General features: G+C 43.9%; 1 protein-coding gene across 3 annotated transcripts in view; it reads left to right on the plus strand.

Annotated features, from left to right (window-relative positions):
• Positions 1–25,258, plus strand: part of Exd2 (Exonuclease 3'-5' domain-containing 2) — a 134,004-nt gene that overhangs the window by 20,542 nt on the left and 88,204 nt on the right. For 2 of the 3 annotated variants that reach the window (XM_068354019.1, XM_068354014.1), the window contains exons 2-4: positions 9,834–9,978; positions 14,057–14,256; positions 14,982–15,076. The gene's annotated coding sequence lies outside the window, so the exon portion shown is untranslated. The remainder of the gene's footprint in view (positions 1–9,833; positions 9,979–14,056; positions 14,257–14,981; positions 15,077–25,258) is intronic. The other variant, XM_068354016.1, reaches the window with a different exon arrangement.

Genomic DNA, 25,258 nt, shown 5'->3' on the forward strand with positions numbered 1-25,258 from the left:
TGTATATATATGGGTTATGGAAAAAATCCGCGAAGTGGTGAATCCGCGATGGTCGAACCGCGAAGTAGCGAGGGTTCACTGTACCTTGAAGTCATTAGATACATTTTCCTTGTGACCTGTGGAAGCTGCTCACCAGGTTTTTTAGATTACCTAGCCTCTTATAGGTCAAGAAGCATCTAGTCAAACATTAATCTAGGATAAGATGCCGAGTGTCTGGCCAGTTTCCTCTTTTCCTTCCCCTGCCTTGAGGTGCAACAGTTGTTCCATTATCTGTAGAATTGGACATTGGTGCATGTGAGCCAAGTCAGTTAAGTATTATATTCCCCTCATCCTCCTTATGGGAGGGGGCTTGGATGGAATGTAGGACACATGACTCCTAATCGTCCATACATTGTAACATTTCCTTATGAGGACATTGGTCTCCCCCCCCCCTCTCTCTCTCTCTCTCTCTCTCTCTCTCTCTCTCTCTCTCTCTCTCTCTCTCTCTCTCTCTCTCTCTCTCTCTCTCTCTCTCTCTCTCTCTCTCTCTCTCTTTTATCCTGGTTTTGGATATATAAACTTCGTTTAATCATTTTTGTACTTTTCTATTATCAATTCAAGTTGTATTTTAACAATAGCAATTACCGATTGATTTTATTTTGGTTTTGTTGTCAGTGCTTTTCAAAATTCAAGGTCATGACGGTATCATGATTATACATGAAGAGCCTGCGATGTACTGCAAACGTGCTAAATTTAAACATCTACATTTACAAGTATGGATGTAGGCCTACATTTATTCATAAAATTAAGATTACCTTTTTCGGTATTAAATTAATAACTAAAATTTATTTGCTTGTAAGTTTAAAGATTCTTATTAGTAGTATATTATTAATTTTGAATTTATGAATAAAATACAACACTGGGAATGGTTATTTGTTGTTTAGCCTAGTGACAAATAAATTCAGAGACGAGTAAATTTGACTAAAGTCAGTTTTCAACATAAGTTGCCTTTCCTGGAACCAATTACCAACATAAGGTTAGGTGTATATATATATATATTATATATATATATATAATATATATATATATATATATATATATATATATATATATATATATATACATATATATATATATATATATATATATATATATATATATATATATATATATATACACACTCTAGATAAATAGATATCCCTTGGTTTTTTTCTGATCCTAGTGTGAAATTTTTGGTTGAAGAAAAAGAAAACTTGAGAATACTTTGATTGTGAATAGTGTGACGGTACAAAACCAGCAAGGTCATCTGGGTGGGATGCTTAACAGGTTAAGTTTCACTTCCTGCCTCAACCACCCTGCAAGCCTTAGCCAAAGCTCAAAATGGCTACTCGTTGTATCAGCTGGGTTACCCTCTAGTAACTACTGATACCTTGTTATAAATTTTAACAGCGGAGTTCCAGCCAAGTTAAAATCATGATCATATTAAAGGACGTTTGTTTGTATATTCAGGAAAAATTCAAATATAAAAATTTGATATTTCAGTAACCCACCTATTAAATGAACAAGAAAAAGCAATTCCACAGATAACGGTAATTTAGCAAAATTTCAGGTCTAAGGTAGACTACTGGGCATCCAACCTGTCTTTCCAAGTGCCTCATGTGTGAAAAGGTAGCTTTTCTAAAACCACTGTACTAATGAATTTCATTATAGAAAAATTCTTGATAACTATAATACTGATACAGTAATGTAATAATAAAACTGTTATTATTGATTTATAAAGCAAATGTCAGGAGTAATTCATGTGCTGGTAAGAAAAAGAAATATAATGGTGCAGAGATACCACGAGAGCCATAATTTTTATTTTCATTTATGTATGTTGTATTAATGGTGTTATTTTGATGTGTGGAATTTCACTCTTCTGTATCGTCTTGAATCTTTGAAACCTTCAGTATATGTTGTATGGTGTGATTAAGGATAAAAACAATAATGACTGTAAAATACTTCTTGTGATGGTAGATACTGTTTAGGTGTTTGTGTATTATCAGTCTTAATTTGGTGCATAAAAGGATACAGTACTGTCATAAGTCTTGCTTGGTGATAAAGTTAAATAAGCCTTTAAATAACTGCTGGTGAGGGAAATTTACCTGCCAGCATAATGAGACACATTTGCTAAGAGTAATGTGAAATCAGTCTAAGTAAAATATCTACCAATATGTTATGTTGTTATACTATATTGGAGATGGATAACTGTGGTATGGTTGAAATTGCAAAATGCATTCTTTATTCAACTCATCATTTGTTATTCCTGTGTATCTTTAAGATTGCTGCAAAATTTATAAAGGTATATGTTTAATATCAATTAATGATAAGTTTTAAAAATTGCATGCTTTAATATTAATAGTGCAAAGTATTTATACCACATTTTATGTTGGTAGAATTATTTTCATAGAACTCTAATATATTTGTATTAGCATTATGTACTGTACAGTAATTGGCTTTTGTACACCACTATGTATGACTTAGACAAAACATTAATGCTCGCTCATATTGATCAGTATATTAAATATGTTTTACTATGTATTTTTCAATATTAAACTTAGCCGGTGATCATATAAGCTGTCAGCTCTGCTGCCCGACAGAAAAACCTAAGGACAAAATACGCCAGCGATCGCTATACAGGTAGGGGGTGTTCATCAACAGCGCCATCTGTTGAGCAGGTACTCAAGTACTCCCAGTAAACACAGAACCAATTTTCTCTCTGTCGTGCCACCGGCAAGACCTACTAAATACGCTGTTGCTTTCTGGATTGATTTTCACGTTTTTTGGTGAAGTATTCATTTCTGGTTATTAGCTTTCGCTGTGCAGAGGTTATCTTCAATACTTCCTTGCATTCTTTGATTGAATTTTGGATTATTTGTTGACGACTTGGATAGATTTTGAAACCCCCCTTTGACTAATTCAAGATGTCTGACCCTTCTCAAGTCCCCAAATACAGGAAGTGTAGTGCTAGGGACTGTTCAAGGCGTCTACCGAAGGCCTCTATCGATCCGCACGCCATTTGTTCCAATTGTCGGGGTAAAACCTGTCAATTGGAAGATCGATGTGAGGAATGCGTTGGGCTTTCGGAATTCGATTTTCAAGAATTCCTGAAATATTCACGTAGGCTAGAGAGAGATAGAGTCAGGAGGAGTTCGTCTCGCTCAGTTGATTTTTCCTCTCCCCATGCCCCACAACCTATTCCTTCCCCTGTAGTGGTTACTCCCGATCCCCCTTCTAGCACTCATCAACCTTCGATGGCAGATATGATGCGTGCCATCCAGGCTCTGGGTGAGAGAGTCGAGTCATTGGCGAATGACCGCAACCAACTCATGGCAGACGTCAGGGAGTTGAAGGGTAAGAGTGCAGTGGGAAGTGAAGTGAGTGTTAGTGCAGTGAAAAGTGTTAGTGTTGCGCATGAGGGTGCGTCTATTCGTGCCTGTCGTCCTCCCAGTCCGGGACCTCTTGCAAGCTCCCAAGCCCAGGGGAGAAGCAATGTCGTACGACCAAAGGGTTCGACAGGCTTTAATCAGCGGACAGACGTTCCCTCCGTGGTTTCGGACGTATCTTTCCTAGATCGCCCCACCCACAAGAAGACGAGTGAGCCCGTTCATTCCTTGTCTGCGGAAGAGGTTTCACGCCAGAAACGATGGACCAAGGTCTCACGGCCTCTCAAACGCAAGGTCCCTTCCGCGCAAGTCCAACGGCCCAGGTGTAGCCACTGGGTTAGTTCGGACTCGCTGCAGTCTTCCGACGACTGCACACCTCCTAAGAGAGGCAAAGTGGTACCGCAACAGGCAGTAACACCGTCTGTTGCCGCACTTGCCGCTGTAGACCCTAAGTGGTCTTTGCTACAGTCTATGCAGACACAGTTAGCTTCTTTTATGCAGGAATATCGTGCGGAGAAGGTTGACGCTGCACCCGTTAGCCTACAACCAACCACGGTTGTGCGTCCAGTAGACGCTGAGGCTACCTGCTCCCGCACTCCAGCTGTGAGAGTTCCACCACCCATGCGCAGTCGACCCTGCCAGACGCATGTTGACGTTCACCGACGCACGGAACCCTCCGTTGACGTTCGCGTGTTACCACAACAACAGGAGGGTGGAGTTAAGTTGCCGTGTTTTGACGCTGTGCGTCAACCTCCGCAACCCACTGTGGTTTCCGCTACTCGACCGCAGCAGTCAGGAGTAGACGCTTTGCGTCCCCACACAGCCATGGTTGTTGCCAGCTCACAGACTGACCAACAGTTCCATGACGTTGGGTCCAGTGCAGCCACGCATGCACCCGTGCTGCCGGACTCAGCCGACCAGCTTATTCCTACTCCTTTGCCGCTTCCTCCTCAACATTCAGACGATGGACTCTCTGATGATGACGATGCTGCACATCTTGACGACCCGCACACGGACATCGACGAACCCAAGACCACGCCTCCCTCCTTGGACTTTAGGAAAGTGCTTGCACTGTTCAAGGATTTATATCCTGATCAGTTTGTGTCTGCAGCACCTCGCTCTCCTCCCTCTGAGTTCGTTTTAGGCACGCAGTCATCCGCACCTGCCTTTACGAAGCTCGTCCTCGCCCGCTCGTCCAAGAGAGCTTTAAGAGTGCTGGGAGATTGGTTGCAGTCCAAAAAGCAACTTGGGAAGACAGCCTTCATGTTTCCCCTGCCAAGCTTGCTTCCAGATCTAGCGTCTGGTATGCCACGGGAGAAGTTCTCGGCTTGGGAGTTCCTGCCTCTGCCCAGGGCGACTTCTCAAGTCTTGTAGACTCTCCCCGCAGGCTGGCCATGAGACGCTCCAAGATTTGTTGGACTCCTTCGGATTTGGACCATCTGATGAAAGGAGTCTTTCGAGCGTTCGAAGTTTTCAACTTTTTGGACTGGTGTTTGAGAGCGTTGAGCAGGAAGACCTCCCCTTCTGACAAGGAAACTTCCATGCTCATAATGTCCTGCATGGACAAAGCCATACGGGACGGTTCTAGTGAGCTTGCGGCTTCTTTTGTTTCCGGGGTCCTCAAGAAACGGGAACACCTTTGCTCCTCCTTGTCAGCTGGAGTCACCCCATGTCAAAAGTCGGAACTTATGTTTGCTCCTCTCTCGAAGTGCCTCTTCCCTGAGGAGTTGATCAAGGAGATTGCCACCTCCTTGATTCAAAAAGACACCCATGACCTGGTTGCGTCATCCGCACGCAAAGCCACCCCTTTGCCCTCCGTGCCTAGACCCAGGATGGACACTCCAGCGTCAAGGTTCATTCCGCCCTTTCGTGGCAGAGCCCCCAGCAGAGGAGGTGCTCGTGCCGAAGGTCAACGTGGGAGCAAGAAGAAGGGTTCCAAGTCCTTTAGAGGCAGAGTCTGACTGCCACCTTCTTCAGACAGCAGTGGGAGCCAGGCTCAAGAACTACTGACAGGCCTGGGAGAACAGGGGCGCAGACGCACAATCTGTGAAGTTACTCAGAGAGGGGTACAAGATTCCATTCTTGCGCAATCCCCCTCTAGCAACAACTCCCATCGACCTCTCTCCCAGGTACAGAGAGGAGGACAAGAGACTAGCTTTGCAGCAAGAGGTCTCTCTCTTACTACAAAAGGGAGCGGTAGTCAAAGTCCGGGACCATCAATCCCCTGGCTTCTACAACCGTCTCTTCTTAGTGGTGAAGAAGACAGGAGGGTGGAGGCCGGTGCTAGACGTCAGTGCTCTGAATGTCTTTGTCACAAAGCAGACGTTCACCATGGAGACGACAAAGTCGGTTCTAGCATTGGTCAGGAAGGAAGACTGGATGGTCTCGTTAGACCTAAAGGACGCTTACTTTCACGTCCCCATCCACCCAGATTCCCAACCTTTTCTAAGGTTCGTGTTCGGGAAGGTTGTATACCAATTTCAAGCCCTGTGCTTTGGCCTAAGCACGGCACCTCTTGTTTTTACGAAACTGATGAGGAATATTGCCAAATTCCTACATTTAGCAGACATCAGAGCCTCCCTCTATTTGGACGACTGGCTTCTAAGAGCTTCGTCAAGTCGTCGCTGTCTGGAGAATCTAAAGTGGACTCTGGATCTGACCAAAGAATTGGGTCTCCTGGTCAATATGGAAAAGTCTCAACTCGTCCCATCCCAAACTATAGTGTACCTAGGAATGGAGATTCAGAGTCAAGCTTTTCGGGCTTTTCCGTCGGCCCCCAGAATCAGTCAAGCCCAAGAATGCATCCAGAACATGCTAAAGAAGGACCGATGTTCAGTCAGACAGTGGATGAGTCTGATAGGGACGCTTTCATCACTGGACCAGTTCATTGCGTTAGGGAGACTCCACCTCCGACCCCTTCAATTTCACTTAGCTGTTCACTGAAGAAAGGACAAGACGCTAGAAGCGGTCTCGATCCCTATTTCCGAGAAGATGAAGTCGTCACTGACTTGGTGGAAGGACAACATTCTCCTCAGGGAGGGTCTGCCACTGGCTGTTCAGACCCCCAACCACGTTCTCTTCTCGGACGCATCGGACACGGGCTGGGGTGCGACATTAGACGGTCGGGAATGCTCGGGCACGTGGAATGCGGATCAAAGAGCGTTGCATATCAACTGCAAGGAGCTACTGGCAGTTCATCTGGCCTTGAGAAGCTTCAAGTCCCTCCTTCTAGGCAAGGTGGTGGAGGTGAACTCCGACAACACCACAGCCTTGGCGTACATCTCCAAGCAAGGAGGGACTCATTCGATGACGTTGTACGAGATCGCAAGGGACCTCCTCACCTGGTCAAAAGATCTAAACCTATCTTTAGTAACGAGGTTCATTCAAGGCAACATGAATGTCATGGCAGACCGCCTCAGCCGGAAGGGTCAAATCATCCCAACAGAATGGACCCTTCACAAGGATGTATGCAAGAGACTATGGGCCTTGTGGGGCCAGCCTACCATAGATCTATTTGCAACCTCGATGACCAAGAGGCTCCCAATTTATTGCTCGCCGATTCCGGACCCAGCAGCAGTTCATATAGATGCCTTTCTTCTGGATTGGTCCCATCTAGACCTTTATGCATTCCCCCCGTTCAAGATTGTCAACAGAGTACTGCAGAAGTTCGCATCTCACGAAGGGACAAGGTTGACGTTGGTTGCTCCCCTCTGGCCCGCGAGAGAATGGTTCACCGAGGTACTGCAATGGCTAGTAGACGTTCCCAGAACTCTTCCTCTAAGAGTGGACCTTCTGCGTCAGCCGCACGTAAAGAAGGTACACCCAAGCCTCCACGCTCTTCGTCTGACTGCCTTCAGACTATCGAAAGACTCTCGAGAGCTAGAGGCTTTTCGAAGGAGGCAGCCAGAGCGATTGCTAGAGCAAGGAGGACATCCACTCTTAAAGTATACCAGTCGAAGTGGGAAGTCTTCCGAAGCTGGTGCAAGTCGGTGTCAGTATCCTCAACCAGTACCTCTGTAACTCAGATAGCTGACTTCCTTTTATACCTAAGGAAGGAAAGATCTCTTTCAGCTCCCACGATCAAGGGTTACAGAAGCATGTTGGCAGCAGTCTTCCGTCACAGAGGCTTAGATCTTTCCAACAACAAAGATCTACAGGACCTCCTTAAGTCTTTTGAGACCTCGAAGGAGCGTCGTTTGGCCACTCCAGGTTGGAACTTAGACGTGGTACTAAGATTCCTTATGTCAGAAAGGTTCGAGCCACTTCAATCAGCCTCCTTTAAAGATCTCACTTTGAAGACCCTTTTCCTCGTCTGCTTAGCAACAACTAAAAGAGTCAGTGAGATACACGCCTTCAGCAGGAACATCGGATTTTCATCTGAAACGGCTACATGTTCCTTACAGCTTGGATTTTTAGCCAAAAACGAACTTCCTTCTCGTCCTTGGCCCAAATCGTTCGATATTCCAAGCCTTTCTAATTTGGTTGGAAATGAACGAGAAAGAGTCCTATGCCCTGTTAGAGCTCTTAAGTACTATTTGAGACGTACTAAACCTTTACGAGGACAGTCTGAAGCTTTATGGTGCGCTATTAAGAAACCTTCTTTACCTATGTCGAACAATGCAGTTTCTTATTATATCAGACTTTTGATTCGAGAAGCTCATTCCCATCTGAATGAGGAGGACCATGCTTTGCTGAAGGTAAGGACACATGAAGTTAGAGCTGTCGCAACTTCAGTAGCCTTCAAACAAAACAGATCTCTGCAGAGTGTAATGGACGCAACCTATTGGAGAAGCAAGTCAGTGTTCGCGTCATTTTACCTTAAAGATGTCCAGTCTCTTTATGAGAACTGCTACACCCTGGGACCATTCGTAGCAGCGAGTGCAGTAGTGGGTGAGGGCTCAACCACTACATTCCCATAATCCCATAACCTTTTTAATCTTTCTCTTCAAATGTTTTTTATTGTTGTTTTTTGGGTTGTCCGGAAGGCTAAGAAGCCTTTCGCATCCTGGTTGATTTGGCGGGTGGTCAAATTCTTTTCTTGAGAAGCGCCTAGATTAGAGGTTTTGATGAGGTCCTTTAGTATGGGTTGCAACCCTTCATACTTCAGCTCCTAGGAGTCGCTCAGCATCCTATGAGGATCGCGAGGCTCAGTAAGGAAGACGTACTTAAAAAGGCAGAGTAATTGTTCAAGTCGACTTCCTTACCAGGTACTTATTGATTTTATGTTTGTTATTTTGAATAACTGCTAAAATGAAATACAAAATACTTAGCTCTTAAATGTAAACATATAATGCTGGTCTCTACCCACCCCCCTGGGTGTGAATCAGCTTATATGATCACCGGCTAAGTTTAATATTGAAAAATGTTATTTTCATTAGTAAAATAAATTTTTGAATATACTTACCCGGTGATCATATATTAAAGGACCCTCCCTTCCTCCCCAATAGAGACCCAGTGGACCGAGGAGAAAATTGGTTCTGTGTTTACTGGGAGTACTTGAGTACCTGCTCGACAGATGGCGCTGTTGATGAACACCCCCTACCTGTATAGCGATCGCTGGCGTATTTTGTCCTTAGGTTTTTCTGTCGGGCAGCAGAGCTGACAGCTTATATGATCACCGGGTAAGTATATTCAAAAATTTATTTTACTAATGAAAACATTTTATTGAGTATAGTATCAAGCAGAATGCACTATTGTTAATGTGACAATGTTTATGATAATGCTTGGAATTTGGCAATTGTAGCACTACTAAGTATTTATTTCCTATGATTTAAACAGTTTTATAAATATTTGGCTAACTCCTAAAGATCAGCACTTCATGCATTTCAAATGCCCAATTACTTATTTATATTCATGGAGAGTATAGTACTATAATTATTTTGCTGTAAACATTTCTTGTATTACTTATTACAAATGTATATAAAATGTAAAAATACAGACCACTAGAATAGAGTTGTGAATGTGAGAATGAGCAGAGATTAGTATGATAAATGGAAACTGGAACAACAAATGCTGATTCATAAAAGTGAATAAACTCAAAAGTTATAATGTACGAATGGATTTTTATGCTAGCTATTCCTTATGGAAGTAAATTGTTGATCGATTCTCTCCCCCATAGGGTCATGACATCAAGGTTGTTGAGATAAGGATTTCAAGGCTGAAAAGTTCAGATATATACAGTAATGTAGAAGTTAACAAATGTTAGCATATGTGGAATGATCGATCGGCATGTTTGAGATGGGAAAGGTGTGGTACTGTTTGGATGAAAGGAAAGATAGATCTGGAAGAATCTTGAAAGATAGAGTGGAGAATGTATTGAGATGGAAGAATGTTCATATTCAGAAAGCAAGAGATTGCATAAAGGATAGGGGCTAGTGGTGAAGTGTGTATGAAGATGTTTAATGCCCTGCTGATGGATCTTCTGTATAGGTACATGAAGCAGCTAATATGAAAATTGCTCTGCACATGGAGTTCATCCACTACTTAACAAATTACCCGATAACCGAAGAATCGTTAAGAGGATACCAATTATACAAGCTGTCTAGGCCCTGAATAATGATCACTGATAACTGAGGTAAATTGAGCTTTTTTGTGGTTAGTATATTTTTTAATATAAAAATTGATAACAGTTGGAGGTACATTAGCAGTTTTTTCTTTTAAATTTTCCTTTAAAAATCTGCACAGCATTTTTATTGCTATTGTGATAGAATTCTTAACAGAATATGACTTATTTTACCTTTTCATGCTGTTTTTGCTGTTACGGGTAACTTTTCTTCAACCACCACTTCCTCGACTTGACTAAAGATGCTATTAACCTGCATTTAAAGCCTACTTTTACGAGAAGGTTACTTCTATCAGATTTTATATAAAGTAGAGGCAAGAACAAATATTTCAACAATAGTAAAATGAGGAGAGCTGATAAAATTACCTGCAGAAAATTTTTATTAGTGATGGATGAAATAGCGAGTACTGTTGTTGAATGATATTTTAGCGTATTAGAAAAAAATACATCCTTGGTTGATGGTCAAGCCAAAAGTAAAGTATATAATTTAAGGTGATTGCTTGCTATTACAGTAAAAACAGGAAGAAAAGACTGAAACAAATGAGAATCTACGAAAAAATATACCTTTTTACAGCTAATAGTAAAAAACAGGGAAATGTTGAGAATAGAAAGCATCAGAACTTTAGGTTACAAAAGTCTTACTCAATAAGTATGGAGAGGATTAGAAAACTGTCACAGTGAAAAGGGTTGTGGTGTTGATCCAGTTCTTGATAATGGAAAAAGTATATCTAAATTAATGTCACAGGGGCACTTCCAAGGATCACTTCAAATTAAATCTAATTACTTGAGGTGAGCCAGAGAAGTACTAGGGTGGCTGTCCTGTGAGCAATGTGATCAAGTAAAACAAAAGGTATTTTTTTTTTATATGAATACAAAATTAAGATGATTTTTACAATTATAGCAGTATTGTATTTGTACTGAATATTTTGTACGCAGTACTGTAGTAAAATACTTAAGCAGTAAATTGTGAGTGCAGTAGGGTGCCCCTCAACACAAGCACTTATTATAAGTAGAAATTTATACTGTAATTTGGTTCTCCCATTTCTACCAGGCATACTGTGGCAAAATGAAAATAAGAGGGGGGGGGGGGATTTGAACTGTATTTATAATGCCTGATGAATATTTTAGAATTTGTGCATGAGAAGTGCATCTGAAAGACTAGGATATTCCATTTGTTCCAACATGAATGCAAAGCCACATCCTTTGATAGGAGTAGGCATTCAGCTTGGCAGGAACTTTGGCTGTTAAGATTGTTTTCAGTCGCTGGAGGATACAGACGTACTTCCGGTGCCGGGAACTATTTGTTTGTTTTATGAGAAGGAATTTAAGGAAGACGAAAGGTTTGGCAGCTTTCCCAAAAACCTGTAGCTGATTGACAGTTTCTGTGTAACCTGCCAATAAAAAAATATGTTCCTGTTAACAGCATTCCTATAGCTGTGTATTCCCTCACTAATGTGTAGTAGTGACGACTTATGAAGGAAACGTTGTTGCACTCTGCCGATAGAAGCTATTGAAGTTATTCCTCCACCTCTGCTGCAGCTTCATCTTTTCAATTCTGATCTCAGCACTTGTACAAGCACTGATATGCCACATCATGTGCGTGGAATTATTGACAAGGATCCTCTTCAACCACGGTCTGTTTTCTTCAGGAAGAAGGCATCTGAAGTTATTATCCTTAGGGCTTCTTATATTACGGCAATTCCGTCTTCCTCTGATTAATGGAATCTCTTACTCTATACAGTACTGTCATGATAGTTAGCACATAAGTTCCTAGACTTTTCAAAAACACCCCCCACAGAATGCACTGGTACACAAGTTTCATCCCGGTTCCTACAGTGGCAACGGCATCTGAAAAAAGGCACTAACAGGTCTCTTCCATCGATCAGTTACTGCTAAAGACCCGGCCCCTTGAAGAATAACTTCCACACCTTTAGCAAGTGCTGAGTAAGAATCTGGTGACCTACAGATCCATTTGGCTACTCGAGGCTTTTCTTCCCCTGGAAAAGCTTTCATAGCATTTGTGTTCACTGTGACAAGTAAGGCAAGAATTTATCACAAAATTCGGTGACTTCCTGCACCTTCTATGAGGGTACATGTTGGCCAGTATGGGGAGCAACACAATGTTTCAGACCTGGTTGGTGGTTTTGCTCCATATTGGTAGGAAAAGAGGCGGCATGAAGGCTTCCGAGGTTTACAGTCTACTCTTACGATTAGAATAACTTACTAGGAATTTGAGACTGGTTTTTGGTCCTTATGTCTGGTTCTCAAGACAATTCATACCGGTCATGGCTACCTACGTATGGTTTGTCATAACGATGATGACAACTCCATCCTTGTAGACTATATACCCTTGGATCAATTCCTTCTGTACTATAGGATGTTTTCTCCACTTGTCTTTGGGAAAAGTAGTTTCTATTTTAATACCTGATACTTGACCTGGCTACCGTTTGCCTAGTTTTTTTTGCAAATATTCACACAAGTCTTTTGAGCACTGTCAATCTACCAACAGGTTTCTGCAATTGGCATTTTTACCATCCTATGAGGGAATCACTTCAGCATCAGGAGAGACTGCCTCCTGTCATGATTTGTGGATTAAGACACAAGATACTCTAGGATTCCCAGACGGTGTGTTGTGTAGTATCTAGGACTCCTTAACTTGACATGTATGGGGCCTCCGGGCAAACAATCATAGCAACAGTGTAAACATAACTAGTCCTACACTACCTTCTGGACTGACAAAGACAGCACCTTCAGCACACTAAGAAGGCTAGTTCCACATGGTTGCCTCTTCAATGATCACTCTTTAAAAGTTCCTGAAGTTTTAGTGGTTTACAACCTGAGTTCCCCTAACTTCAGTTTGGCTGACAACAGGAATAAAGGGCATTCTACCTCAGTAGTGGCATGACAGTCTCCCCCGTGATTACTTCTCTCCTCTTAGAATCTACTGTCCACAGATGTAAAAAAGGGATGAGGAGCTCACCGGAGTTTTCTCCCATCCAGAGGATGTGATCGATAAATGTATCGCATATGTTACTCAGCCGACTGGGAATGTTTGTTGAACTTTTTTGCTAGCTTTCCAAATGGTTTGATAATGCACCTAGTAGCAATAATGGCTGAAGTTTATTTGAGCAAACACTCGATCAACAATCCTGGTGAAGGGTTGTAGGTTATCACTGCATCATTACATAGCAGAAATGCTTAGCTTCTCACCATCACTCGTCCTGTACGCCATACAGTTGGGTAAGAATCTTTCTGGATTCTGTTAGGGAAGTTCAAAGACACATTCCAACATCTACGTGAATCCTTGATTCTTACACATTTCAGTCCCTCTTGCCCTCTCTTTCCAATACTCAACAGTCGGTAGGTAGAAGACACGGAGATTCAGAAAGACCTGATAGGTCTTTTGCAGTCACACGTCTAATGGTACCCAGATGAGCTATTTATCTCTTCCCTAATTGGAGAAGCTCCTCAATTTCCGTGATAAAGATGCCGCTCAGTACCTAATCCTAAGCGTTAAACTTGGATTCAGATCTTGACTCTTCAGGAAAATCGACTAGACTCCTGAGAAGCCGGATTAGTCACAATCTTTACCTCCTAAAGCCACCGACACCATTTTGAAGCATAAATTTTATTAGCCGAAGTTCATGCTAAAGCTGAAAGCATACTCCTATTGAATGACTCAGGTTTGTATAGTTAGGAAAAATACAAATCACAGTACTTTTGAATTTATTGCATTTCTTTACCGGACATGGAGTGATCATTTTCTAGTACTTTTTGGTGGTAACATCGCGTCATAATTATGGTTAGATGTCGGTTATTACTGTTCCTCATTTGAATAATGGTAATTAGTTTAAACTACATTTTAAAATATTTGAAACTTGTAAATAGGTACTCCATCTTTCATTTTGGCCCACAATTTGGGTTTATGAATATTGAATTATAAATAGTACTGTATAGTATAATGGAAAATTCAGTACTGTATTTTATAACCCTGTACGGTTATATAAAATGCAATTGGATGTTTTTTTTTTGCAATTTCTTACAGATGTAGATTTGTCTTTTCTCATAAATAATGTCATTATAATTCCAGTTGTCAAGAGTTTTGTACAGGAGCTGTCACTCATCAGAATTACTTGGGAAGAAGCAAGAACTATCTCGGGAACAGAAATGGGACTTATTTGTAAGTGGAAGAATTCCTTCACACCTAGTTGAAGCTATATTTCAGGCAAGAAGTGAAATGCCAGGAGTGACAGAAGGGTTTTGAGAGCTCTTTATGAGGATGGAAGGAGGGCAAGTATTCATGTGTCTTTGTTTGTGAGATATGCAAAGAATGAGAATATGTAATTTTATGACTATTGGCAGATACTCTTCCAAAATGGCCACAAGATTGTTTCTAGTGAGAAGTTACTCTGAAGCACAGGTTTTCCCCAATTGAAAGTTTGGAATATTTTATCTAAATGAAGGTTATGATATTACCATATAAACTGTTACTGTACTTGGCAATGCCAATTTTTTAATTACTATGGTATCTTACAGAGCTTTCTGTTTCAAATGCAGCTGAAGGTCTAAGCTGGTACCTAGATAATGGTTGCAACTATTTCCTTGATGTTTGAGTTATTTGTGTTTTGGGAATAGCAGCAACAACAGCCGTCATGCATATTAGATTGTCCACTCTCTGACAAATCATGACTGTTAAAACCTTAATTATTTATTAATATCATTGTGGGTTTTTTTATGTAAAATTACTCTGACCAATTAGTTTGCTTGCATTGCCTGAATTTTAACAGTGTTTTAACTGTACATTCTTTTTTCATTGTCTTTGATTCTCAAAGAGTTGATAATCTATTGTCATGGAATTATTCACTATGATGACATAGCGCACCCAGATGTTGGTAGCAAGGAAAAGCTTCCTCAAATGAGGACCAAGTTTTCAAACTGAGTATTAAAGGCAAGATTGTAACTCTTAGTTGATGGTAATTTTTTTTTTTTTAATGGTATTTCTTCATGTTTCACAGGTTTTGGTGGAGGATCATATTCAGCTCACACTGGTGAAGTTCCAATTATGAGCTAAGATTTACAATCATTCTCTAAGTAACCCCCCTTACTTCTAGTAAGTATTGGAAGTAAGATTAACTTCCATATTATATGTTGTTATTTTTCAATTATAGTAATATAGTAGTTTACAGAGATTTGACATGCCATTATTAGTATGGTAAATGCTAAAAAGACTATACATGTTAAGGATTAGGTCCTATCCTATATTTCAAGAAAATGGCAATATAAGTGGCAGTCTCTTCTTGCATAAAGGCCAAGTATTAACCACTGACTTGAAAGTTCTTTTTAGCAATAAAATATCTAAGATATTTTAGATAGAGAGAATCGGTCATACCTGGTTCACACTAATACATTTTAGATAGTAGCAGTGTGCCATCGTGTGTTCATTGGAACAGATGAACTGTTGCTTTAGCACATATGTAAATCAGTGTCTGAAATACCATCTCTATAGTAACTCCTCTGATATTTTGGGAGACAGTCATGTTTGTGCTGTAGTTGAGCATCTACATGAAATTAGTTTTATGGAAATTTAATTTATTTTTCTTTTTGTTATTTTAGGTGTGAATTGTATACAATGACAAGTGAATGTAGTTTTTAATTATGTTATTACCATTGTAACAATTCTAATATTTATTATAGCACCGGTCCTGGGCCAGACTTATTTTTGTAAGTCCAACAAATCTAAATATGGGTATAATAATAAACATTCATTTTAAATTTTGACACATTTCTCCTGTCAATATTACCATTTATAGGTATTGTGTTATGGTACAGTACCAACCCTGTCTCAACAAAGCTTCTTGATATTGCTTTTTTAGTTTTGTATCCGGATAAATGTCTAATTGAGATCCTAGGGTCATCTGCAGATGCTTCACTGTAGAAACTGCCGTTGTGGTATTTCTATCTCGAAGACTAGTTGGCATTTGTCAAACTAGTTTTAGCAATTTTATTACTTTTTTCTCAACTTTCAAATTATCATAGGTACTGTGCTTCAGCACATATTCCTCTGTAGAGTAAATTTCAAGTTGAGGGAATAAGTTCCCATTAGATTAAAAGGGAGAGTGCACAAACAGTTTGTGAAACCAGCATTGATGTATGGATGGAGAGCAGGACCACCAAAGAAAGTAGGATGACGAATGTTAGATTTAGCGGAGATGAGGATGCTTAGGTGTATGGGTGAAGGAACTAGAATAGACACCGTTAGAAATGAACCTATTAAGGGTACGTTAAAGATCACTGAAGTGTTGAAGAAAGGGAAAGAGGCAAGGTTAACATAGGATGTCCACCTGATGAGAAGAGAAGAACAAATGGCAAGAGAAGAGATGAAGGTGGATGGAACACGAAAGAGTTGAAGACCTCAGACCAACTGGAAAGATTGCATTGGAGATGATGTGAGGGAAAAGGAGTATCGGAGGAAGTGACATAGGATAGAGGTAGTTAGCATCCATGAATAGGGATAAAGCTGGGAAGAAGAGTATTAGCAACACCTCCCCCTTTCTATTACCTCTTACAAGTATTGTGTTCCAACTTCTTCATTCTGTATAAGATCCCTTAATTAAGAAGTCTGTTGCCTTAGTGCATTATTTGACTACATATATTGAAAGAATCATTCTCCAACAATTCTTTCATATCCAAGTCATTTTTCATTTTATCCTACCATCCAATCCATTGCCTCCCTCTAAGTTTTCCACCCCTAAGAGATTCTGCCCAAGCAGTCCTCATTTCCCAATCACACATCCTTGTTACATAACTCTTCTTTGCCACCATTATCCTTACTTGTTCCGACACAGATACAGACCTTTCGTTATTTATAGGGTATTACTTTCGGCAACGATGAAAACTAGCCAAGACAGTTTCAGTGAGGGATAACTACCCCCATCCGCTAGTTAGCGGAAGGGGGTGGGGTAGACCGGCTACCCTGCTCACACACCTGTCGGCTGAGTAACCACTTACTTTTGGCTCGGTAAACTCATAAACTGCCTTGACTTTATTTGCTTTTCCTTTTTAGTGTATGGTGTGTGTATGTTTATTGTCCCGCTATGCGGACATGTCCTGGTCGCGAGGGCCACTGCTGTGGTACCTTCATGTCGTCCGTAGAGACGGACCCTCACCCCCTGTGGCCCGGCTTGCCGGGGACATCAGTGTTCTCGGTACAACACCTGCTCTGAGTGTCGGGAATGGCCTGCCTCCCAGTGGGAGAGGATCGGGCATAAAAGGAAGAAGTCGTCTTAGCGCGAATCTTCGCCTTCGGGGTCTTCCTCAAAATTAAAGAAATCTCGGGCTTCTGCTTCCTCTACGCCTAAATCTCTACCTGAAGCTGCTTCTCTGCCAGGTTGATCCTCCTAATGTGGGCGCAGGCGCTGCTGCCCGTCGGTCAGGCCCAGAGTCTGTTTCTGATGCCGAGGAGTTAGCTAACCCACCAGGGGCGGTGGCAGGGCTTTCTCCAAGGCAGGTTCTCCCTTCGGGGGAACGTATCTCTCACTCGCGAGAGAAGGTTGCCTCTGATCATCGACGATCTCCTTACACTTATGGTTCTCCTCCAGGGGTGGAGCGAGAGCCTTGTCTTAAGTGACGTTCTCCTTCGGAAGAACTCTCCTCCCCTGCGGAGGATTTATCCTAAGATCTGGATCAGTCTCCCCCTCGGGCGGAGTCTGCGGAACGTTCCTCTCCGGAGGTTCGTAGGGTGGAAGGGCATTCTCGTCCTCGTGCTCGTGCTGTGAGGAGACTTCTTTTTGAACCTGCTGGTTCTCCTCACGTTGACCCTTCGGGTCTCGTGATGATCACCCTATGGGCTGGCGTGATCGTGAGCCTTCGAGCTCTCGTCATGTTTATCTCATGACAGTAGAAGTCCTTTGGGGCTCTGTCGCGTTTATCCTTTGGGCTCACGCGACTCGAAACCTTCAGGTTTCAGTTACGCTGAACCTTTGGGCTCTCGTAACGATGGTAACGTTGAGCCTTCGGTCTCTCGTGCCATCAGTCACGCTGACCCTTCAGGGTCTCGTGACAGGAACTTCGGTTCCTCGTTACGCTAACTCTTCGGGGTCTCGTAACTTTAGTTATGGTGAACCCTTGGGCTCTCGTAACTAGTCACTCTGACACTTCGGTGTTTCATGACAGGGAAACTTTGGTTTCTCGTTGCGCTGACACTTCCGGGTCTCGCAACACAGGTTACGTTAGGCCTTTGGTCTCTCGTGCCTTTAGTCACGCTAATCCTTCAGGGGCTCCTGACAGAGGAACTTCTGTTTCTTGTTGCGCTGACCCTTCGGGGTCTCGCAACACAGTGCATGCTGAACCTTCAGGTTCTCGTGACCCTAGTCATTATGAGTCTTACTCTTATGACAGAGAGTTTTCGGACTCTCGTTGTGTTGAGCATTCGCACTCAAACAACTTACGCTACCGTGAACCTTCGGGTGATCGTAGCAATAAGTTCTCTCCTAATCGCCAAGAGTTTTACTCTTACGACAGAGAATTTTTGGACTCGTCACACTGAGAGCTCGCGCGCACAACCAACTTGGCTTGCGCACTATGCGCATCCAACACTTCTCACACGACCATCTTGGCGCGCACAGTCAATACTATGCTGAATCTTCAGGCAATGATGGGGTTCCTAGCCGCGCGAGTTATGATAGAGACGACGCCCAGATCCTATCCCTAAGGGTAGGCCTGTGCCAATCTTGCCTGCCAGGAAGCCTCCCTCAGGCAAGAGGGGTAAGAAACCTGCCCAGGTTCCTAAACCCAGGGATCCGTATCTTCCTAAAGACCCTCCCTTCAGTTCCTTGGGAGCCCGCGACCCCCCATGGCTTAAGACCTTATTCTATGTAATGCGTCAAGCCGTGACAGGAGTCATTCCCCGCTCCCAGTCTGTAGGAGACACTCTTAGGATCCCTTTGTTGCCACCTCTCATCCCAGGGACCTCTCCCCCCTCTGATCCTAGGAGGAGTTCGGATGGTTCCGCACCTGCGGGCTTGACTGGCAAAGGGAAACTGTTATCCCCTCGCAAAAGACCACGGGAAGAGAGTAGGGAAGAACCCTAGGGTAGCCCCGTGCAGTTCAAGATGTCACAGGCCAGACCCAAGGGAAAGAGGAAAAGGATTCATCCTTCGCCCCCCCAAGGAGGATAGGGTGACTTGCTACTGGGACTCCTTCCGTCCCTCGCCTGTCGAGATAGTGCCTAAGGAGGTATGACCTGCGACTGGGCGTAACGTGCTCCCTCTGGCAGCGGACTCCCATCCCGCCTGTAGACCAACGGAGCCCTCTTTGACAGAGGACCACCTGCCTCGTACCGGGGAGCCGAAGGATTCACTCACCATCCCAAGATCCTCGGCCAGGCTTCCTTCTTTACTGCCTTCTAGGCAGCCGGAAGCGAGCATTTCCTCGGCAGTCTCCCTATCCCCGGTCTAACCCGTTGATGACTACGACCCACTCCGGGCTCCTATGGATGAGAGTTCGGATGTGGAAGGGCAGAGCGATCCCGAGGACGACGCTTTGCCAGCAGCCGCTAGCCCTAAGCTAACGGAGGATGAGAGGAAGGAGTCGGAACATGCCTCCTGGCAGGTCCTAGCCTGCATCCGATCCATCAGTGGGCTACCAGATCCATCGGCAGCCCCTCTAGATGGAAAGGAAATGGTCCTTGACCAGTTCTATGGCTCTCAGAAGCCCCCAGAGGACCAGTGCAGCTTTGCCCTTGTCAAAGGGTTCAAAGAGAGTGCCAGATAGAAGGCAATGTCTCAGGCAACTGGGTCCACCTCCTCGCTCCGCTCCAACTCATCCTCCAAGCTTCTACCTCCGTATGTGTTCCAGAGGAGGTACTACGAGATCCTCGAGGAGTCTCTCCCAACGCTGCCTCTCGATCACTCCATAGAGGCACTCTTGAAGGTCACACCCTTCGAGAAACTCACGTGACTTCCAGTCTCCTTTTCGGCCTCCGAGATCCTTAACCAGGAGAAGGGGTCGAAGTACACCATGAGGCTGCTTCGTAGCTTTACTTCTGGTTGGGATCCTTAGGACAACTGATTCGGTCTAAGGACCTGTCTTCGGAACCTTTCGGCTAACACTATCCTGAAGAGGAGGGATGCAGTCATAGGCAAGTTCCACAGACACCTCCCTCGGGCCGAAGTAGCGAAAATAAGGAATGCACCCTTCGAGGGCAATTCCTTGTTTTACCCCGAGGATGTCGAACGGGTGGCAAAGAAGTGGAAGAAGTCCAGCCAGGACTCCCTCATTCAAAAGGTCTGAACAGCCAGACCTTACCCCTCTCAGCCACAGCAGAAACCACAACCAAAAAGGTTCTAGAGACCCAAAACAGCAGGGTCAAAAGGGTGCGAATCAAGCCTTTCGCAACAAGAAGTTCTTTCTTGGAGGAAAGGGAAAGAGGGGATCTGGCCGAGGCCGGTCCCACTAGGGGAGGCAGTCCTCCCATTTGTCCACCTGAGGGGGGGATGCCTGCAAAGCCGCTGGCAAAGGTGGCTTCACGACAGCGCCGAACCCTGGAAGGTCGAGGTGATTCGTTCAGGGTATTGCGTCCTGTTCACGCTCTCTCTCCCTCCACTGACTCGAGTGCCAACTCCATCGAACTCCTGTGCGAAGGGATCCGCACGGGAGTGTGCCCTCGGGGCTGAAGTCCAGACCATGTTGGAGAAGGGCGCTCTCCAGGAGGTCCTCGACGGGTCCCCAGGCTTTTACAGTCGACTCTTTGTTGTGAGAAAGGCATCTGGGGACTGGAAACCAGTCATTGACCTCTCAGCTCTTAACAGGTTTGTCGAACAGACACCGTTCAGGATGGAGACAGCCAACACTGTCAGACAAGCGATAAGACCACAGGATTTCATGTGCACTCTAGATCTGAAGGACGCTTACTTCCAGATCCCAATTCATATGTCTTCCAGGAAGTATCTAAGATTCATGTTCAACCAGAAGCACTACCAGTTCAGGGTACTGTGTTTCGATCTTTCCACAGCACCCCAGGTTTTCACGAGAGTATTCCCCCTAGTATCATCTTGGGCCCACAGAGTCGGCATCCGTCAACTAAGATACTTGGACGACTGGCTGATTCTGGCAGACTCGGAGGCGGCCCTTCTCTGCCACAGAGATGAGCTTCTAAGGTTTGGCCAGGATCTGAGGATCGTGGTAAACCTCGAGAAGTCTCCTCTGCTTCCCTCTCAAGAACTGGTATACCTAGGCATGCACATAGACGCCCTAAGGCACAAAGCGTTCCCTTCAGACGAGAGAATTCAGAGACTGAGGGAGATAGCACAGACCTTTCTCAGTCGGGAAGACCTCCCGGGCAGTATTGGCTTTGCCTTCTCGGTCACCTCTCTTCCCTGACCTGACTGGTCTCCAACGGTTGCCTCAGAATGAGATCCCTCCAGTGGTGACTGAAATCCCAGTGGAACTATACACCGATTCCCGGGATCAACTAGTCCGCATAGGGCTAGAGGAACAGTCAGACCTCAGGTGGTGGCTGGCGGAGCCGAACCTCTGCAAAGAGGTCGATTTTCTCGTCTCTCCCCCGGAATTGATGCTTTTTTCGGATGCATCAAGAGAAGGGTGGGGGACTCACGTGCTGCACCATTACTTCTCCGGCCAATGGTCTGAATCAGAAAGGTACCAGCACATAAACCTCTTGGAGATGAGGGCAGCCTTTCTGGCCCTCAGAGTTCCACCAGGTCCTGGTGGTGCACGCTGTTGTGTTGATGAGCGACAACACCACAGTAATGGCTTATCTGAACAAACAGGCTGGTACCTTTTCACAGCAGCTGTGCCATCTTGCAGTAGAGATGCTCAGATGGGCAGAAAATAACTCGGTGACTTTATCAGCTTGCTTCATTTCGGGCAAGCGGAATATGCTAGCGGACAAGCTGAGCAGAGCGACTCGGATAGCTGACACAGAGTGGTCTTTGAATCCTCTGATAGCCTGCAAAGTCCTGACTTTGTGTGGTTCCCCGACTGTGGATCTGTTTGCAACGGCCCTGAATTTCAGGCTCCCGTTGTAATGCTCCCCAGTCCCGGATCCCCAAGCTTTTTGACAAGATGCTTTTCAACAATGGTGGATAAACCTGGAGGCTTACTTGTTTTCCCTGTTCTGTCTGATGAGAAAAGTCTTCAACCAGGTAAGAGCAAGCAACAACTTTCAAATGACTGATAGCTCTGCTATGGCATCACGCAGAATGTTTCCCAGACCTGCACCTCCTCACGGAGATACCGAGGGAGCTCCCCTCACAACACGACCTCCTCAAACAACCACATGCCAACATCTTCCACAAAGCCGTAGCTTCGCTTTGGCTTCACGCCTGGAGACTGTCAAGCACCACCTCACACAGAGAGGCTTTTCGCAACCGGTTGCGAAAAGAATGGCTGGACACCTCAGGAGATCCACAGAGGCAGTCTACCAGGTAAAGTGGTCAATTTTCTGTGGTTGGTGTCGTTTAAGGGGTATCTCTCCCCTCGATGCCTTTGTTCCAACTACAGCGGAGTTTCTTGTATACCTTCGGGAAGAAAAGCTTCTCTTGGTCTCGGCAGTCAAAGGCTACCACTCAGCCTTGAGTCTTGCCTTTAGACTAAAAGGAGTTGATATTTCCTCGTCGTTGGAACTTTCTATAATCATACGCAGTTACGAGCTTACTTGTCCCCAGGCTGAGCTAAGACCTCCCTCTTGGAACATGGTTTGGGTCCTCAGGTCTCTGAAGGGCTTCCCCTATGAACCACTACGCCAGGCCTCCGATCACCACCTCACGTGGAAGACGGTGTTCCTGCTTGCTCTGGCTTCGGCTAAGATAGTCGGCAAACTTCATGGTCTATCTGCTGATGTCTCCCACTGTAGGAGATGGGGGGGAAGTAATCCTCAACTACGTCCCTGAGTTCGTAGCCAAGACTCAAAATCCGGGTGTGCTGAACTCCAGGTTCGGCCCATTCCGGATAGAGAGTCTTTGTTCTGTAACCGAAGATCCAGACCAATTGTTATGTCCAGTAAGAAGTCTGAGGTGTTACTTGAAAAGAACAGCAGCAGCTCATCCCCGTGTGCAAGCGCTTTTCGTTAGCACGGGGAAGGTCAAGAGGAGGGTCACGAGGAATACTATTTTCTCGTATATAAGGAAAGTGATTGAATACACTCACAATCCAGACCCTCCTCTGCCCAATTGACCCAGAGCTCATGACATCGGGTATTGCAATGTCCCTGGCTTTCAAGAAGAATTTTTCTGTGACACAGGTAATGCAAGCGGGCATGTGGAAGCGTCAGACGACCTTCACCGCCCACTACCTGAAAGACGTAACCCACAGGAGCATGGAAACCTTTTTCATTGGTCCTGTGGTGTCCGCACAAGTGATCTAATGCCTCAAGCTCCTTGGTGGACAAGTAGCAGAGGGTTGAAGGCTGAAGTTACCCGGGTTAGTCTGGGGTGAATGAGAAGAATGTCTGGCTCCCTTCTTCCTTTCACCTTCTCCCCCCTGGGAAAACAGCTCCACAAGACCGCAGCATAGCTGGCCTCACCCCTCTGCAGCTAAGATTCATTTCCCTTGTGCATCCTGAGCATTAATACATACTTTGTTACATCACCAATACCCCTTGAGGGGAGGTATTGGGTATGTCTCAGAACTCGTGCTTATCTTCGAGTTTCTACGTAAAGACAAGCCACTAGTCTCACACAAGCTTCTGCAGGCCGCTATCAGTGTGTTACCTTGTAACTACTATGATTTTAGCGAAGGTAGGGTTCCTACTAATTAGATCTAAGATTAATTAGAGAGAACCCCGGGTAATAGCCAAGGCCAGTTGGTAGGACTTCTTCCTTCCTAAGAGTAAGTTGCCCTATAAATAGCATGAGGTTTGTATCTGTCGGAACAAATAACAAATTTGGAATTAATTTGTATTTTTCCTAACATACAAACCTGGAGCTATTTATACAAATTGGCCCGCCACCCTGTCCTCCTAGAAGTCCTGCCAGAAAGCAAAAGTGATTACTCAACCGACAGGTGTGAGTGAGCGAGGTAGCCAGTCTACCCCACCCCCCCTCTGCTAACTAGCGAATGGCGTTAGTTATCCCTCACTAAAATTGTCTTGGCTAGTTTTCAGCATTGCCGAAAGTAATACCTTATAAATAGCTCCAGGTTTGTATGTTAAGAAAAATTCAAATTAAATTCAAATTTGTTAATTTAAGGGGGTCAGTTGCCTGATGCACCCTTATACCATTAAGCATGGTCAGTAATTTGGCACACGGTTTTTACTATTGCATGCCTTTGCAGTCATCAACCACAGTTATTGGCGGTGGACCTACTCTTGCTAAAAAGCAAGGCTGCAGGGCAGAATCGGCCTTTCAGTAGCTTTCTACGACGCGAAGGCCGTATGGTGGTTGTATTTTTACACCCTTACCACTGGGTGAAAATCCTTACTATATGACTATACCATCTCAATCTTGACTTGTATGAAAGTAATCTTTATCATCCTGACAAGGGTATGTGATCATCAAAAATTTTTCAGCCACTTTCACCAAATTCCATGAATCCATATGTTCCTGAAACCTTAATATTTCCATCTTGAAGCTTTCAGAACCTCTGGAGCTGTAACATTCTTTATTGGTTATATTGTGTTAAGCAGGTATCTTGAACAAAGGGAAGGCATTCTACTTCTCTAAAATTGCAAGGGTTTTATTAGAAATAAGCCTTTGAAATAGCCAAGTCTAAAGGGAAAAGTCATTATTTAGAGTTAGAGTTTGCATTAAGCTCTGGTTTGTATTTACAAAATATGAAGTTTTTAGAATTATTTTTGTACATTGCTCTAAAAAATATATTTTATAATAAATATTTTTAAATATATTGTGTATAATTTCCCCATTGATATATAAAAGCAGTTGAAAGTTTGTTGGGATAGGGAGTGAGGTTCGTGGGTCGTTTCCAGCAGTAGTCGTCTTGAGACAGGATATGTGATGTCACCATGGTTGTTCAATTTGTTTGTTGAAGAGCTGAGAGGGAGGTGAATGCTCAAGTGCTTGGTTCAGGATTGAAACAGATAGATGAGACTGATCATGAGTGGGAGGTAAATCAGCTGTTGTTTGTGGATGATACTGTATTGGTTGCAGACATGGAGGAGAAGCTGTGTTGATTAATGACATTGTTTGGAAGGGTGTGTGAGCAAAGGAATTTTAGAGTTAATGTGTGTTAGAGTGTGGTTATGAGATGCAGAAGATTAATTGTTCCTTGGCAAGTTTTTCCATTCCAATTCACTGCCATTTTGAGGTTTACTCTA

The sequence above is a fragment of the Palaemon carinicauda genome, chromosome 30 (assembly GCF_036898095.1).
Source record: "Palaemon carinicauda isolate YSFRI2023 chromosome 30, ASM3689809v2, whole genome shotgun sequence".
In the NCBI taxonomy this organism is placed as follows: Eukaryota; Metazoa; Arthropoda; class Malacostraca; order Decapoda; family Palaemonidae; genus Palaemon; species Palaemon carinicauda.